This window comes from Mustela nigripes, chromosome 7 (genome assembly GCF_022355385.1).
Source record: "Mustela nigripes isolate SB6536 chromosome 7, MUSNIG.SB6536, whole genome shotgun sequence".
Taxonomy (NCBI): Eukaryota; Metazoa; Chordata; class Mammalia; order Carnivora; family Mustelidae; genus Mustela; species Mustela nigripes.
The window spans coordinates 58,754,160-58,772,677 of NC_081563.1; the positions used below are offsets into that span (position 1 = coordinate 58,754,160).

Genomic DNA, 18,518 nt, shown 5'->3' on the forward strand with positions numbered 1-18,518 from the left:
TTAAAGCCATGAGAATGGATAAGATCATGTAGGGAGAAGACATAGAGAATAGAACAGAGGATACAGAAACTCTGGCATTTAGAGGTTGTATAAAGAAAGGAAAACATGTGAAGGAGAATGAGCAAGAGGAGCCAATTATTCAAGAAAACCAGGATAATTGAGCCCAGAGAGAAGAGTATCAGAAAAGGTCAATAATCAGAGCTCAGTTAAACTGAGGACAGAAAAGAGACCCTGCTGAGTAGAGATTGTCTGTTAACTTTACAAGAGCAGTAGAGTGATGGGAAGATTGAAGTAGATTGAAGTTTGCCATTTATCTTCTCAACAACATTGATTTTTAGAAGACGATGAAGCAATACTTTCAAAGTTCTGAGAGAAAATGACTCTGAACCTATAATTCTATGAGCAAAACATTCAAGTATGAGGACAAATTAGGGAACTTTTCACCTTTGGGAGGTGATTCTATGCTTTTTCAGTGGGGGAAATGCCTAAGGAAATGCTCCAGCAAAATGAACTCAAGAGAACTAAAGACAGAGATGTGGGAATTTAATAATAGGTTACTTCAGGAACACAAATATTTAGGCTCTCATGGTAATCAATAATAGTAGAACAGAAAGAAGGATCTAGAAGAACATCTTTAAGAAAAAAGTATGTCCATTTTATGAAATAGTATGGTTAAAACATTAATAATCTCAATGATAGGGTGACATATGCTTCTCCTGTCTTCTTCCAGACAACTGGAATCTTTAGAAAAGGCAAAAAATTGTATATGCCATGGTCCAAAGATGAAACAAACTAAAATGTGACATTATTATGAGTAATCAGTATACACATAAAAAAGAGAATCCATTTGACATTATACCTAGAACATTATCCTTCAATAAGTGTAAATCTAGTAACATGGTTTATGACTCCCTTTTCTTGAGTTTATTCATACTACTTGTTTCAGCAATGAATAAGATTTAAAAAATGGTAATGCTGAAAAAGAAACCCCTAACTTAATTTATCATTAAATTTAATGATAAAATGTGGAAGACTTGATTATTCTAACAGTAAATATAAATATTGACAATGTAACAGTAATGATAGAGCTAATGGAAGTTGGTAAGTGGAGGAAAGTGAAAGGATGTCAAATATATTAATCTTACATAATAGAGGAATCGAGACACCTTCTGAAGTGGGTAAATCAAGAAATAGAGGTGTGATCCTGGCCCGAGCCCGAGTCCTGGCCTCTCTTCTTACTCTCCGAACAGCATGAGCTTCACCACCCACTCCACCTTCTCTTCCAACTATCGGTCCCTGGGCTCCATGCAGTCGCCCAGCCACCGGGTCCGGCCTGTCAGCAGCGCGGCCAGCGTCTATGCAGGCGCAGGAGGCTCAGGCTCCCGGATCTCCGTATCCCGCTCCACCAGCTTCCGGGGCGGTTGGGGGTCCGGGGGCCTGGCCACGGGGTTGGCCGCCGGGATGGCCAGGGGTCTGGCCGGCATAGGGGGCATGCAGGGCGAGAAGGAGACCATGCAAGACCTTAATGACCGCCTGGCCTCCTACCTGGAGAGGGTGAGGAGCCTGGAGGCAGATAATCAGAGACTGGAGGTGAGAATCCGGGAACACCTGGAGAAGAAGGGACCCCAGGTCAGAGACTGGGGGCATTACTTCAAGACCATCGAGGAGCTGAGGTCTCAGATTTTTGCAAGTTCTGTGGACAATGGCCGCATCGTTCTGCAGATTGACAATGCCCGTCTTGCTGCTGATGACTTCAGAGTCAAGTATGAGACGGAACTGGCCATGCGCCAGTCCGTGGAGAGTGACATCCACGGGCTCCGCAAGGTCATCGATGACACCAATGTCACTAGGCTGCAGCTGGAGACAGAGATTGAGGCTCTCAAGGAGGAGTTGCTCTTTATGAAGAAGAACCATGAGGAGGAAGTAAAGGGTCTACAGAACCAAATTGCCAACTCTGGGTTGACCGTGGAGTTGGATGCCCCCAAGTCTCAGGACCTCAGCAAGATCATGGCAGACATCCGGGCCCAGTATGATGAGCTGGCTCGGAAGAACCGAGAGGAGCTGGACAAATACTGGTCCCAGCAGATTGAGGAAAGCACCACAGTGATCACCACACAGACCTCAGAGATAGGAGAGGCTGAGATGACCCTCACGGAGCTGAGACGTACCGCCCAGTCCTTGGAGATCAACCTGGATTCGATGAGAAACCTGAAGGCCAGCTTAGAGAACAGCCTCAGGGAGGTCGAAACCTGCTACGCCATGCAGATGGAGCAGCTCAACGGGGTCCTGCTGCACCTGGAGTCTGAACTGTCCCAGACCCGGGCAGAGGGGTAGCGCCAGGCCCAGGAGTACGAAGCCCTGTTGAATGTCAAGGTCAAGCTGGAGGCTGAGATCGCTACCTACCGTCGCCTGCTGGAAGATGGGGAGGACTTCAATCTCAGTGACGCCCTGGACAGCAGCAGCTCCATGCAAACCATCCAGAAAACCACTACCCGCAAGATTGTGGACGGCAAGGTCGTGTCTGAGATCAATGACACCAAAGTTCTGAGGCGTTGAGGGAGCAGAAGCAGGGTACACTTTGGGGAGCAGGAGGCCAATAAAAAGTTCGAAGGTCAAAAAAAAAAAAAAGAAATAGAGGTGTGAGTATATTCTTTAAAGCAATAAAGTAATAAATAGAACTTAATGTAATATAATAAAAATTTCAAAGAGGAGACCAAAGGAAGAAAAATGAAGAGTCATATAATTGAGCTAAATTCTTAATGTTGATTTTTAGTGTGGAGTCAATGAAAAAATGTCAGGAGTTAAACCAAAAAGTGGCAGTATTTATGTATTATTTTAAGTTATGAAGATAATTATCAGATATACTAAAAACAGTGTGACATAGCTACATTTGGGACATTTTTCTTTCAAATTGTGGGAATGAAATTAATTTAGTGTGCTATAACCTACATTAGACAAAGAGGGAAAAAGGAAATATTAAATTGCATTGCACTAATAAGGGTAAGTAAAATCGATGAAACTTTTCTTAACTTTGTGTATATGTGTGTCTGTGTGTAAAATGTAGTTGCCAGTTGGGTCCTGGTCAACAAAGTGCTCTAGGAAGTACATTTTTATCTTTCATTTTTCTACTCATCTGATTTTTTGATTCATTCATGTAATAATTTAAAATATATATCTTTAGTTTTGGGATTTCTTTGTTTTTAATACATAAAAAATACAAACCCATAAGCTTCTGTAACATAAAGTGGTTTATTTCCTAACAAAAGCAAGTATTAGGCAATTTTTTTTGAGAAACAAAATGATAGGCAATCTTCCATTACTTAAGAAAGGAAGAGTTAACAATAAGTTTTGAGGATTACTTAAGGCTCACGGGAGGGAAGGCTGGGGCAGAGGCAAGAGTTTAAAGTGTTAGAAGTCTAGACAATGGATTAAGTAAGAAGAAGATAAAGCAAGAGAAATAAAAATATTAAAATATTGTCACACTATAAGCCAATGCTAAAGATGATTTTAAATGAACAAATTATTTTATTGATTCTATATAATAGTGTTTTATTTAACAGTGAACAATATAATTGCTTACATTTCTATGGTGGCTTTCAATTTTCCTCAGTTTGCCCTTAAAGAAATTTGAGACCATTTTTGAGTACCTGCTTACTTAGACCCTCCCTTTTCTAAAAGCTTCTATTCCACTGGGGTAAGACCTCTGTGGTCTTGTGTACCTTGTGACTTGCCACCTAGCTGTATATACCTAATTGGATCAAAGAAAGACTACTGACCCAGCCTGTACCCATGAGATTTTCTCTCCTAGGAATTTGGAGTTGTAATTCAGAAATACTGATCATTTTGTGTTGGTCACTGATAAGAATATCAATCTGGGGCAGCAATATTTGGTCCATCTGCATAGATACACAGAAAAGAACTCATCTGCCTCATCTGCCTAAAAAGGAAAGAATAAAGCATGGAAGAGAGGCCACTAGTTCATCAAATCAACAAATATTTAGGTACCTACTGTTCCAGGTACTGTTCTAGATATGAGGGACACAGCAGTGAATAAAACTGAATCTCTGCCCTTGCCAGTGTATATTCTTGGGGAAAAGAGGAAGGTGATGAACAAATACATATTTAATAAAATGTGAGTAATAATAAATTCTATAAAGAAAAATAAAGGAGGGCAGGAAATAGAAAGTTTAAAGCTAGGATCAGGAAATAATTTGAGCAGAGACTTGGACCAGTTGGGGAAGGTAGCCAAAAATATATCTGAAGGAATTTCTGTCAAAGTTGAAGTTCTAGGACATGCAAAAGCTTTGAGTTGGGAACATCCTTGGGAAGTTCAGGAGACACAGTGGCAAGAAGAAAAAAAGATAGATCTACACCTTGATAAAGAGGAGATCTTAAAAACATCCAAAGAGAAAAGATAGATTACCCAATTGTTATATAAATGGGGTCAAGATGGCATCTCTGTATTGGTCCGTATATATTTTTTACTTATTCCTAGCAGGCTAGGACCTTTAAATCAAAGCCTGCTGGTGCCAATGCAAATTCTTACAATCTAGTTGCTTTAAGAGCATCCTAAACAAGAAGATTTCTAATATTTAGTTCCTGCCTGCTAGTTGTACCCCATGAACTGCACCCAAGATCTTCTAGCCATAGATAAAACAAACTCTGTAGCTATAAGAGAACCCAAACTGCTATTGCCCTTCAGAGCTCTCTGACCCAGGGATTCCCTCCAGGCTACTGAGTGACATATCCTAGACACATGAGCCCCTCTCCAATTCCCCTCTCCTTAGAAGTTCCATTGTCCTTTTGCCCTTCTGCATGTTAGCCCCAGGCAGCTATCTCAGGATAGTCTCTTGCTATGATTGGATTTCCCTTTTCTGTGGTCCTATCCAACTGCCACCTAGTAAACCTTATTTGCAATATTGTCATCTCATGGCCTTATCTCTTCCTTGATCTGTCCTGAAATTCTTGAACTTATCACACCAATAGAACAAAATTAGATTGAAACTGACTTCTCAATTGCAACAATCAAAAGACAATGAAATAATATATTCCTAATAGTAAAAACAAATTATTGGTGGCCTGTAGTTTTATACCTAGCTGTACTACAACTTGAGAGACAAAAGTTGAGAATCCCTACTAAAGGATATAGTTCATAATTAAATAAATTATGCCACAAGGAAGAAATGAGATACAAAAAAAGGGGGGGGGAGAGAAGAATAACAATGGGGGCAGGTAAATACATGGGAAAATCTGAATAATTTTTAATTGTATAAAACAATGATATTAGTAACAACTCATGAGGGAATACAAAAACAAGATGCAGCTAAAATACTAATGATAATAGCATGTACAATGGAGTGAGGTAATCATAGAAAAACTATGTTAGGTCTTTGTTTTATTCAAGATCAAGGTAGGTATATATATCAATTTTGTACTTTAAGTATTCATATTAGAGATATCACTAAGAATATATATAGAATTGGGGCACCTGGCTGGCTCAGTTGGTAGAGCATGCAACTCCTGATCTTGAGGTTGTGAGTTTGAACCCCATGTTGGGTATAGAGAATACTTAAAAGAAAAATCTTAAGAAAAAAAAAATAAATGTAGGATGTATTACTTCAAAATGCAGTAGACAGAGGGAAAGATAAAGAAAATTTATTTAATACAATAGACATGAGCAAAAAAAAATTTTTTTAAAGTAAAACCCAAAAACAAATTTTTTTAATATAAAAGAGAAAATAAGCATGAAAAATATGGTAGAAATAAATCCAAATATTTGTATTAGTGAACATTTAATAAATACCACTTGGACTAACTCACAAATTTAAAAATATAGATTATTAATTTAGATTATTAGATTAAGAAAAACATATAAAATGCACCTGAATGGACTTTACAGGAAACACATCTAATGCGAGGACACAGAAATATTTAGGTAGGTAAAGGAAGAACTTCTATGGTAAGTCAACAGAAAAAAAAAGTTAAAAGATTGGAAGGGAATAAATAAAACTGTCATTATTTGCAGGTAAGATGATTGTCTACATAGGAAAATCCAAAAGATTCCACCAACAAATCATCAGACTTAATCAGATAATTAGCTAAAGTGTCTGATATAAAATTAATATACAAAATTTAAATGCATTCTATATGCAACTAGGAAAATAACATTTTAAAAGATATTTTTTGTGATAGCAAGAAAAAAATTTAGAACATCCTTTGACTATTAGGCAAGATCTTATGGAGAATATTGTAAAACTTTAATGAAAAATATATTGAGAAATATAAACATATTGTTGGATAGAAAGACTCAATATTATGAAGAAGACAAGTCTCCTAAAATTAATCCATCCATTCAATTAATTTCAATTGAAATTTTAGGTGAATTTTTTCATTTTTTTAATTTTAGAGACAGGCAGTGAGCATGAGCCAGGGGAGGAGAAGGGAGAGAATCTCAAGCAGACTGCCTGCTGATTGGGGAGCCCCATGCAGGGCTTGATCCCAGGACCCTTAGATCATGACCTGAGCCAAAACCAAGAGTTGGACACCCATTGAGCCACCCAGATGTCCCTTAGGTGGATTTTTTTAACTTGACAAGTTCAATAGAATTTTATATAGAAATAAAAGGCTCAAGAATAGACAAGATATTCTGCAAAAAGAAGGGGGAAAGATTTGTTCTATTACATAAAAGACTTCTTATAAATTTATATTAAGTAAAGTATATTGACAGTGGCCTAGCAACAAAAACTTGACTAGAGGAACTAGAGTTAAGAAACTGATCCATATCTATCTATCTATCTATATAGATATATATAGATATATAGTAACTTGATTTATGCCAGATGAGTATTATAGATTACTGGAAAAGGATGAACATCAATAAATGATACTAGCCTTTGAACTGCTTATCTTCAATTTTCTTGTTAAATGAGATATTAATGTCTGGATTGTTTACTATTAGTTAGATTTTTCTGTTAGTTGCAACGCAAAGATTTCATAACTGATATAGGTCCTAAGATCTCCGGGCCAAAGACATGTGATTAAAATAGCCCAATCAGAGTGGATCCTGTGACTTATGGAGGAACAACAGGGAAGAAACTATGACTTTTCTACTAAACTTGAATCTGAATGAATGTGTGCCTGGGGTGTCTGGGGAGTACCACATAGCTCCTAAGAGTGAAGCCAACACAGTGGAAGGCAGAGTAGAGGATGAAGAGAAACTGAATCTGTATGATAGTTTGAATCCTTTAACCTTCTGCTATCTACTGATGGACTTTTCAATTATGGAAACCAATAAATCCCTTTTTTATTTGTTTTAGCTATTTAAAGTAGAATTTTCTGGCTTAGGGAGCCAAAATTATCTCACTAAAAATGGTAAACTCAACTCACTTTTTCTAGAGTTTATGATAGAAACCATGATCAGACATGGAATTTTTTAAATGTTGTTGGCTATAAAGATGAATATAACTCATAAAGCCAATGTGTACCCAGTGTATAGATAAGAAAACAAAAGCCGTACACTGGTTTGATTGAAACATTTGGATCATAGCAATTAGATCTTTTGAAAATTCTATGAAAAACAAAGAGTCACCTTGTTCAATAAAACCAAAGCTGAATGATTGAGAAGGAGACCATGGAGACCCTCAGAAGGAGGGCTTACTTTGTTAGCCAAGTAATAAAGATGCAAGAAATAAAATAAACTCTTGCCTCATCCTCTAGGTTTAGGGAAGCAATTTTACAAATATGCTATATAAGCTGATTTTAAAATTCTGGTATTTTGCTCACTAGGGAGTTTTGCTAGGATGGCTTACAAAGAAAAGAGAATTAAGAGAAGTCTGAAGAGTTATGAGATTAGATTTGTGTTTTAGAAGATCTTTCAAAATGAGAAATCTAAAACTCAAACAAATACCAGATTTGTGGATTTGTGTCAAAGAAAATAATCTACAGAAGTAGTTATCAAAATTAATTTTAGCATTGGAAACTTTTTTTACATGAAGTCTTACAGAGAATTTCAATATGTAAGTTAAACAAATATATTTGTTAGTATAGATTTTTTTAAGTTGAACTGTATAGGATTTACTTATTAAAGAGGAAAGGAAGGATGCTAATCTTGAAGAATACCCTAAAATTTTAAAATCAAGAGTGATAGATAATAGTTCCATTCTTATCATCATTAGCATTTGATTTATCTATTAGTTTTAGTTAAGCAGGAGTAAGATAAAATATTTCCAAATGGTAATTTTAGGGTACTTTTCAATTAAATTCAGAACGCTGAGAAAGAAAAGATAGATTTAAACATTTTTTTACTTCAAGTTTAAGCCACTAAGCCTATTAGTAGAATTATTTATCATAAATACGAACGTTTAGAGAAGAAACTAAAAGTTACAAGTATTGCTTAAAATTTATAATAGGATATAGTATTATGACACCATGTTTACTTATTAGTGTGTTGTTTTGTTGCTTAAGTGGCTATTTTGCCTCAACAGAGAATTTGCCAAACTCATGCATTTGAACTTTTAACTGGTTTTTTAGTTCAGCATGATGCTTGTGTGTTGTGGATTTCTGTTCATTTATATAATTTTATGTCAGTAAATGTGACATAAAATATAAAAATAAATTTTTAAAAAGAGGAATAATGAAGGACCATAACTTTAAATTTAATTCACATTTAAAAAAATTTAATCCACATTTATAAGAAGCTTAAGTGAGCCCACAAACATATTGGTAAGGGAATCACAAGGACTATTCACAAATATTACAGTTTTCTTCCTGGGTGGTGATAGGATTGCTCTTCCCTGATGACCTTGGAGTTAGCTGTGGCCTGGTGCCTTGCTTTTGCCAGTGAAATGTGAGCAGACTTAGCATGTATCATTTCTGGGCAGATGTATTAAGAGCAAGTGCCATTGCACAATTCTTCATATTTCTTCTCCCTGCTGCCATGATTAAAGAAGCACACTACTGAGAGGGAGTCTCCATCAGCCTGGATTCCTGAGCGATGATGAACAGAATCCCTTGCTAACCTGCAGTAGACGTGTGTATAATCAGACACTACAGATAAGCCAAAGAAGCCAGTTAGCAGAATGAGGAGAGTAGGACAGAGCTGCAGAGAGAATGTAAGGTGCATGGGAGAAAAATAAGAGGGAACAGCTGATCCCTAGAATTTCTTTGGTTCCAGGTCCTGTAGATTCTAATACTAAACTCTACATTATCCTCTGCAGCTTGATAGGACTCCTGATACTTGAAAAACAAAAACAAAAAGCCTAAATAAAAAGTGTATTTCAACTTAGGAAGGTGTTCCCCAAATGCATATGCTGAAACAAAAGTTAAGTGCATTTTAATATAAATTGCCGACTGTCACCCACTAGCAAGGTAGAGAGTGTTCTTTTCAGTGCGGTTGACTAAACTGGTTATGCACATTAAAAAAAAAAAAAAAAAAAGTAGGAAAAAACTTTGCTAATGGGAAAAAAAGTTAAGTGTATTAATCAGGGTTTTTTAGTAAGGTTGACTTTTTAACAGATTTTTCTAAATCATTTACTCCTTCTTTAGTAATTAAAAAAATGTATTTGTCTTGCCAATTCATGTACTAGGACCTTAAAGGTTTTTTGTGGGTATGTATGAATTTTTTGTGTTGTAAAACTTATCACAAATATTTCTCCAATTTGGTTTCTATTTTCAGATTTTTATTATGTTGGTGGTTTATGTCAACTTTTTTTAAAATTTATTTTTTATTTATTTTCAGCATAACAGTATTCATTATTTTTGCATCACACCCAGTGCTCCATGCAATCTGCGCCCTCTCTAATACCCACCACCTGGTACCCCAACCTCCCACCCCCCGCCCCTTCAAAACCCTCAGATTGTTTTTCAGAGTCCATAGTCTTTCATGATTCACCTCCCCTTCCAATTTCCCCCAACTCCCTTCTCCTTTCTAACTCCCCATGTCCTCCATGCTATTTGTTATGCTCCACAGATAAGTGAAACCATATGATAATTGCCTCTCTCTGCTTGACTTATTTCACTCAGCATAATCTCTTCCAGTCCCGTCCATGTTGCTACAAAAGTTGGGTATTCGTCCTTTCTGATGGAGGCATAATACTCCATAGTGCATATGGACATCTTCCTTATCCATTCATCCGTTGAAGGGCATCTTGGTTCTTTCCATAGTTTGGTGACTGTGGCCATTGCTGCTATAAACATTGGGGTACAGATGGCCCTTCTTTTCACAACATCTGTATCTTTGGGATAAATACCCAGTAGTGCACTTGCAGGGTCATAGGAAAGTTCTATTTTTAATTTCTTGAGGAATCTCCACACTGTTCTCCAAAGAGGCTGCACCAACTAGCATTCCCACCAACAGTGGGAGAGGGTTCCCCTTTCTCCACATCCCCTCCAACACATGTTGTTTTCTGTATTGCTAATTTTGGCCATTCTACCTAGTGTAAGGTGATATCCCAATGTGGTTTTAATTTGAATCTCCCTGAGGGCTAGTGATGATGAACATTTTTTCATGTGTCTGATAGCCATTTGTATGTCTTCATTGGAGAAGTGTCTGTCCATATCTTCTGCCCATTTTTGATATGATTGTCTGTTTTGTGTGTATTGAGTTTGAGGAGTTCTTTATAGATCCTGGATATCAACCTTTGGTCTGTACTGTCATTTGCAAATATCTTCTCCCATTCCGTGGGTTTCCTCTTTGTTTTCTTGACTGTTTCCTTTGCTATGCAGAAGCTTTTGATTTTGATGAAGTCCCAAAAGTTTATTTTCACTTTTGTTTCCTTTGCCTTTGGAGACATATCTTGAAAGAAGTTGCTGTGGCTGATATCGAAGAGATTACTATGTTCTCCTCTAGGATTCTGATGGATTCCTGTCTCACATTGAGGTCTTTTATCCATTTTGAGTTTATCTTTGTGTACAGTGTAAGAGAATGGTCGAGTTTCATTCTTCTAAATATAGCTGTTCAGTTTTCCCAGCACCATTTATTGAAGAGACTGTCTTTTTTCCACTGTATATTTTTTCCTGTTTTGTCGAAGATTATTTGCCTATAGAGTTGAGGGTCCATATCTGGGATCTCTACTCTGTTCCACTGATCTATGTGTCTGTTTTTATGCCAGTACCATGCTGTCTTGGTGATCACAGCTTTGTAGTAAAGCTTGAAATCAGGTAGCGTGATGCCTCCAGTTTTATTTTTGTTTTTCAACATTTCCTTAGTGATTCGGGGTCTCTTCCGATTCCATACAAATTTTTAGATTATTTGCTCCAGCTCTTTGAAAAATACCGGTGGAATTTTGATCAGAATGGCATTAAAAGTATAGATTTCTCTAGGCAGTATAGACATTTTAACAATGTTTATTCTTCCGATCCAAGAGCATGGAATGGTCTTCCATCTTTTTGTGTCTTCTTCAATTTCTTTCATGAGTGTTCTGTAGTTCCTTGAATACAGTTCCTTTACCTCTTTGGTTAGGTTTATTCCCAGGCATCTTATGGTTCTTGGTGCTATAGTAAATGGAATCAATTCTCTAACTTCCCTTTCTGTATTTTCATTGTTAGTGTATAAGAAAGCCACTGATTTCTGTACATTGACTTTGTATCCTGCCACGTTACTGAATTGCTGTATGAGTTCTGGTAGTTTGGGGGTGGAGTCTTTGGGGTTTTCCATATAAAGAATCATGTCATCTGTGAAGAGAGAGAGTTTGACTTCTTCATTGCCAATTTGGATACCTTTTATTTCTCTTTGTTGTCTGATTGCTGTTGCTAGAACTTCTAATACTGTGTTGAACAAAAGTGGTGAGAGTGGGCATTCTTGTCGTGTTCCTGATCTCAACGGGAAGGCTGCAAGCTTTTTCCCATTGAGGATGATATTTGCTGTGGGTCTTTCATAGATAGATTTGAGGAAGTTCAGGAATGTTCCCTCTATCCCTATACTTTGAAGCGTTTTAATCAGGAACGGATGCTGGATTTTGTCAAATGCTTTTTCTGCATCAATTGAGAGGACCATGTGGTTCTTCTCTCTTCTCATATTAATTTGTTCTATCACATTGATTGATTTGCGGATGTTGAACCATCCTTGTAGCCCAGGGATGAATCCCACCTGGTCATGGTGGATAATCTTCTTAATGTGCTGTTGGATCTTGTTTGCTAGGATCTTGTTGAGAATCTTAGCATCCATATTCATCAGTGATATTGGTCTGAAATTCTCCTTTTTGGAAGGGTCTTTGCCTGGTTGGGGATCAGGGTAATGCTGGCTTCTTAGAAAGAGTCTGGAAGTTTTCTTTCTGCTTCAATTTTTTGAAACAGCTTCAGGAGAATAGGTGTTATTTCCTCTTTGAAAGTTTGGTAGAATTCCCCAGGGAATCCGTCAGGTCCTGGGCTCTTGTTTTTTGGGAGGTTTTTTGATCATTGCTTCAATCTCATTACTAGATATCAGTCTATTCAGGTTGTCGATTTCTTCCTGGTTCAATTTTGGGAGTTTATAGTTTTCCAGGAATGCATCCATTTCATCTAGGTTGCTTAGCTTATTGGCATATAATTGTTGATAATAACTTCTGATGATTGTTTCTACTTCCTTGGTGTTAGTTGTGATCTGTCCCTTTTCATTCATAATGTTATGAATTTGGGCTTTCTCTGTTTTCTTTTGGATTAGCGTGGCCAATGGTTTATCGATCTTATTGATTCTTGCAAAAAACCAAGCTTCTAGTTTCATTGATACGTTCTACCTCTGGTTTCTACCTCATTTATCTCAGCTCTAATCTTGATGATTTCCCTTCTTATGTGTGGAGTTTGTTTGATTTGTTGTTGATTCTCCAGTTCTTTAAGGAGTAGAGACAGCTGCTGTGTTCTGGATTTTTCAATTTTTTTGAGAGAGGCTTGGATGGCTATGTATTTCCCCCTTAGGACCGCCTTTGCTGTATCCCATAGGTTTTGGACCAAAGTGTCTTCATTCTCATTGGTTTCCATGAATTGTTTAAGTTCTTCTTTGATCTCCTGGTTGATCCAAGCATTCTTAAGCAAGGTAGTCTTTAGCTTCCAAGTGTTTGAGTTCCTTCGGAACTTTTCCTTGTGATTGAGCTCCAGTTTCAAAGCAGTGTGATCTGAGAATATGCAGGGAATAATCTCAGTCTTTTGGTATCAGTTGAGTCCTGATTTGTGATCCAGTATGTGGTCTATTCTAGAGAAGGTTCCATGTTCACTTGAGAAGAATGAGTATTCTGTTGTTTTAGGGTGGAATGTTCTGTATATATCTATGAGGTCCATCTGGTCCAATGTGTCATTCAATGCTCTTGTTTCTTTATTGATTTTCTGCTTCGATGATCTGTCTATTTCTGAGAGAGGTGTGTTAAGATCTCCTACTATTAATGTATTCATATCAATCTGACTCTTTATCTTGATTAACAGTTTTCTTATGTAATTGGCTGCTCCCATATTGGGGGCATAGATATTTACAATTGTTAGATCATCTTGGTGGATAGTCCCTTTAAGAATGATGTAGTGTCCTTCTGTATCTCTGACTACAGTCTTTAGTTTAAAATCTAATTTATCTGATATGAGAATCGCTACCCCAGCCTTCTTTTGAGGCCCATTGGCATGAAAGATGCTTCTCCATTCCTTCACTTTCAGTCTGGGTGTATCTTTAGGTTCAAAATGGGTCTTTTGTAGACAATATATGGATGGGTCCTGTTATTTTATCCAATCTGCAACCCTGTGCCATTTTATGCGCACATTTAGGCCATTCACATTGAGAGTGATTATTGATAGATACGTTTTTATGGACATCGTGTTACCTTTGAAGTCTTTCTTTCTGTAGATTGTCTCTATATTTCTGTTCAATGCTATTCTTAGGATTTTTCCTCTTTTATAGAACCCCCCTTAATATTTCCTGCAGTGTCGGCTTGGTGGTTGCGTAGTCTTTTAAGCCTTGACGGTCTTGGAAAGTCTTTATCTCTCCATCCATTTTGAATGTCAGTCTTGCTGGATAAAGTATTCTTGGCTGCATGTTCTTCTCATTTAATGCCCTGAATATATCTTGGCAGCCCTTTCTGGCTTGCCAGGTCTCTGTGGACAGGTCTGACGTTATTCTGATGGGCTTTCCTCTGTAAGTAAGGAGCTTCTTTGTCCTAGCAGCTTTCAAGAGATTATACTTACAATTATGATTCCTCAATTTGACTATCAGGTGCCTTGATGTTTTTTTTGGACTGTATAATCTTGGGTGGAGACCATTCGGCCTCTAGTACATGAGCGCTTGTTCCATTCGCGATTTGGGAAAATTTTCATGAAGAACTTGTTCCACTATATCTTCTAGACTTCTTTCTGTCTCCTCCCCTTCAGGGATTCCAATAATTCTGACGCTGGAACGTTTCATGGCATCATTTATTTCCCTGATTCTGTTTTCATGGCTTCTAAGCTGTTTGTTCCAGGCTTCCTCCTGATCCTTTCTCTCTATCTGTTTGTCCTCTAGATCACTAATTCTATCTTCTCAGTTACCCTAGCTTTGTGAGAATTTAGATTAGATTGGAACTCATTGAGAGCATTGTGAAGCTCATCCCTGGTAGCTTTCAGCTTAGCCCTAACATTGTGAACATCCTGTCTGGTCACTTTCAGTTCTGCCCTAATCAATTCCGTTTGGTCATCCATGGCTTTCTCCAACCTAGCTATAGCCTAGATAATTGTTAGCCTGAATTCTCTTTCCAACATATTGTCTATGTTGATAGCTGTTAGCTCTGTTGCAGAAGACCTATCCTCTGTATTTTTCTTCTGTTGGGCATTCCTCCTCCTAGTCATTTTGATGAGAGATGACTGAACAGATGTAGCTGGATGTATCGACCGTGGTGGTGCAGTCAAGGTGTACCTTGGAATGCTTCTGAGCAATCAGGATTCCCCACCCAAACGAGAGAAGAAAGAAAAGAAAAAGAAAAAAGAGAGAGAGAGAGAGAGACAGAAGAAAAAAGGGAAAATAAAAGAGAAGGTTCAGCCCAAATGGGCCCCAAGGTAAGATTTATGAAGTATACAAACAAAAATAGACAAACAAGAAGATTGATAAAAGTATATGACAAGAGGAAAAAAAAGTATGCAAATAAAGGAAGAACCTCATCAAAAAGAACCCCAAGTGTAAGATTTATATACTACCAGGACAAACACAAAAACACAGAAACAGTGGTGGAAGAAAAAGATGGGAGAGTGGTTATAAATTCTCAGTGTGGATAAGGAAGGTTGTTTTGATTCTTCCTGGATGTATCTTCATATCTTTGTTAAAGGACTCGGCTTTCCTAAGATCAAGGGGGATTAAAAATTGGTTTACCTATAGGGGTAGTATTGATTGGGGAAAGGGGATTACTTTGAAGTTTAACTCTGTATGAATATTAGAAAATAAAAATAAAAAGGAATAAACTAGACTAAACTAAACTAAAATTTAAAAAAAATAAATTCAAAAAATAGAAATTCAAAAGAAAAACACAGGTGTATCTATCAAAAAGTTCAGGTTAGAAGGTTATTATGGAATATGATGTACTGGACATCTCACTGTGACGGTAAATAGGTTAAAAATTATATATATTTTTAAAAAACGAACCAGAATAGTGGGAACAAGTTAAAAATAAAAGTTGTCCTATGAAGTAGTGGCGGTTGTTCTCTTGTTGGTTTTCTGGAGGAAGGGCCTGCCACATCGGTTTTCAGTCAGTGATGTTCCCTGAGTTAAGTCCTCCCGTCCCCCTCAAGGGGGTGGACTCTGAGGAAATTGGTTTTTTCAGGCTTTTGTTCTCCGGCAGTTTTTATGTTTGTTCACTTTTTTTTTTCTCTCACCTTGACCGCTTTTGATGGTTTTTGTAGTTTTAGAGGAAAACAAACTGCACCCTGACCTCCCTCTCAGAGAGAAGCCTCAGTCTGGCTGCAGAGCCCAAATAAGTTCCCCCTTGGCTGCTGGCAGAGCAGGTTCCGAGTCACGGTCCCTGGGGACGCAGGATCTTTTGCTTGTACCCAAAACCACGGCAGCGGCAGCTGTCTGGGCAGCTCCAGACCACCAGAGAGGTTCCAAGCAGTGATCACACACTGAGATTTTCCCACTGGCCCGGGCTGGGAGTGCCTGGTCTTTCTGGGTCTAAGAGCGCCCGGCTTGCGCACACCTCTTTCAGGGGAGGCTGTGGGTCTAGCACGCGTTTCAGAATCTGAGAACGGGGCACAGATCCAAAAGCACCAGGCTGGGCCTTCGTGCACCTCTCTCAGGGGAGAGTTTGGGGCGCGCGCATCTCGGGCTCTATGGCAGGGCTTGTGCGTTCTGTCATCTGGGGAGGCTCCCAGCCCCTCACAGGAGCCAGACCCCACGTGTTCTCGGGCACGCTGGTGGCTTGGGGACGAAGACCTGTTTTCTCCGCCGCACTCTTTCTGGCTCATCACCAGGGGAGGCTGTCCTGGGACCAGGGACTTAAGCCCCTGTCCCTAGCTGCCCGATTCCCACAATTCCCCCCTGCCCTGCCCCGCGATCCTTTGCTCTTTTGGAGTGCTTTCAACCAGTCTCCAAGTTAATACTGGTCCCCAGACACAGGGCACTCTCGCTTGTATTAGGGGTATTACTTTCCAACCAGTCGCCTCTGGTGGCTCTCTCTCCCTTTTATCTTCCGATATCAGTCCACCATTCCCACTCCACTTTACCTGCCCACTGGAGTTTTCTTCCCATGTAGAGATCCAGACGTGTATAATTCTGATCTCAGGCTAATTTCATGGGTGATCGGATTCTTTGGTAGGTAATCAGTTCACTTTAGAGTACAGGTTTAAAAGGCACCTCCTCCTACTTCCCCGCCATCTTGTCCCCCCCCATGTCAACTTTTAACTGTTATGTAGTAACACATATTTTTCTTTACTAAGTCCATCATTGTATCTAAGATGAAAAGTTTTTACCCAGCCAGAGATTGTTAATATTCATTCTTTATTTTTCCCTTACTCTCCTTTTCTCACCTATCTGATTCTCATTCATATTGTACAAAATTTATCATTTGAGAGACACCTGGGTGGCTCAGTCAGTTAAGCATCTGTCTTTATCTCAGGTCATGATCCAGAGCCCTGGGATCAAGTCATGCATAGGGCTCCCTGCTCAGTGGGGGATCTGCTTCTCCCTCTGCCTTTGCTGCTTCCTCTGCTTGAGGTCTCTCACTCTCTCTCAAATAAAATCTTTAAAATTTGTCATTTGAAGCAAACTGTAAATGCTAAGGCAAATAATTAACATAAACAAATGATTATTTTCTCTTTCTTTCCTTTTTTAAATATTTATTTATTTATTTTAGAGAGAGCAGAGGAGGGGCAAAGGGAGGTGGAAAGGGAGAGCATCTCAAGAAGACTCTCTGCTGACCACAAAGTCTGATGTGGGGCTCAATCTCATGACCCTGAGATCATGACCTGAGCTGAAAGCAAGAGTTGGACACTTAAACTGACTGAGCCCCTATTTTCTCTTTTAATGATAAGATTTTTTTAACCTATAATTCCCAATATATTTATACTTTATTTTGGTGTATTGCATAAAATTAAGATTTAATTGATTTATTTTCCAAAATGGCTAGCCAATTATCCTGGCATTTTTATTGAATGATTCTTTTTTCCTCCCCCACTAATTTGTCATGCTCCTTTGCCTTCATTTTTCATCAAATATAATGAAGTTTTAATTTCAACTTATCTATTCTACATTGCACATTTATCTGTCTCTTTGTTCCAAGGTGGTTTTTGATAGAGTCAATTGAGTGTATCAAAATTTGGTTATCAAAATACCTCTTAAGTTTTGCTGATGTGTTTAGAAGGAAAAGTGTCTTGATGTCTGTGGAATCTACAACTTACTTTTATTTAGTTCTGGAAAGAGAGAGAAAGCAAATAGCAAAATGTTAACCCAGTGAATCTAGTTTCATTATACCAGTCTTAACTTTTATATAGGTTTGAAAAGTTTTTTTTTAAGGTGAAACTTTTTTATACTTTTCTTTAATGAAATTTTAAAAATTAGGTGTAATTTATATACAGTAAAATAGATTTGAAATTCACAAAATAAGTGTTTGTAGTGGGGGTGGAATAGAGGGAGATTCAAGATGGCAGCATTGACAGATCCTGAACTTACCTCCTCCCATAAAGACAATAAATAAATCTACAGCTCCAAGTGGAACAATTCCCTATGATAAGGACTTGGAAGCTAGCTGAAAAGCATCCTCACAACAAAAAGGCCATATTAAGGCATGTAGGAGAGGAAGAGAAGTGGTTTTGTAAGAAACTCCACGCTAGGGCAGAATCTATAGTTGGGAAGGATCTCTTAATACAGAGCTTCAGAGTGAGGGATTTGTGTCCAACATTCCTAACCCTTAGAAGCTGCATTAGAAAGAAGGTCCCCAAAGCATCTGGCCTTGAAAACCAACAGGGTTTACTTCTAGGAGAACCATAGGGCCTTAAGAAATGGAAAATCTGCTCTTAAAGGGCTTGTCCATATCTGCACTCACCCTGGGACCCTCCACAAAAGCAACAGTTTGAAAGGTGCCTAGACTATAAGCAAAAGAGACTCTTTG

At 38.2% G+C, this 18,518-nt stretch overlaps 1 long non-coding RNA gene and 1 pseudogene across 1 annotated transcript in view; both read left to right on the forward strand.

The window, feature by feature from the left end:
* Positions 1 to 18,518, forward strand: part of LOC132021509 (uncharacterized) — a 44,106-nt gene that overhangs the window by 14,762 nt on the left and 10,826 nt on the right. The gene's annotated exons all lie outside the window — the stretch shown is intronic.
* Positions 1,226 to 2,608, forward strand: LOC132022541 (keratin, type I cytoskeletal 18-like; annotated as a pseudogene).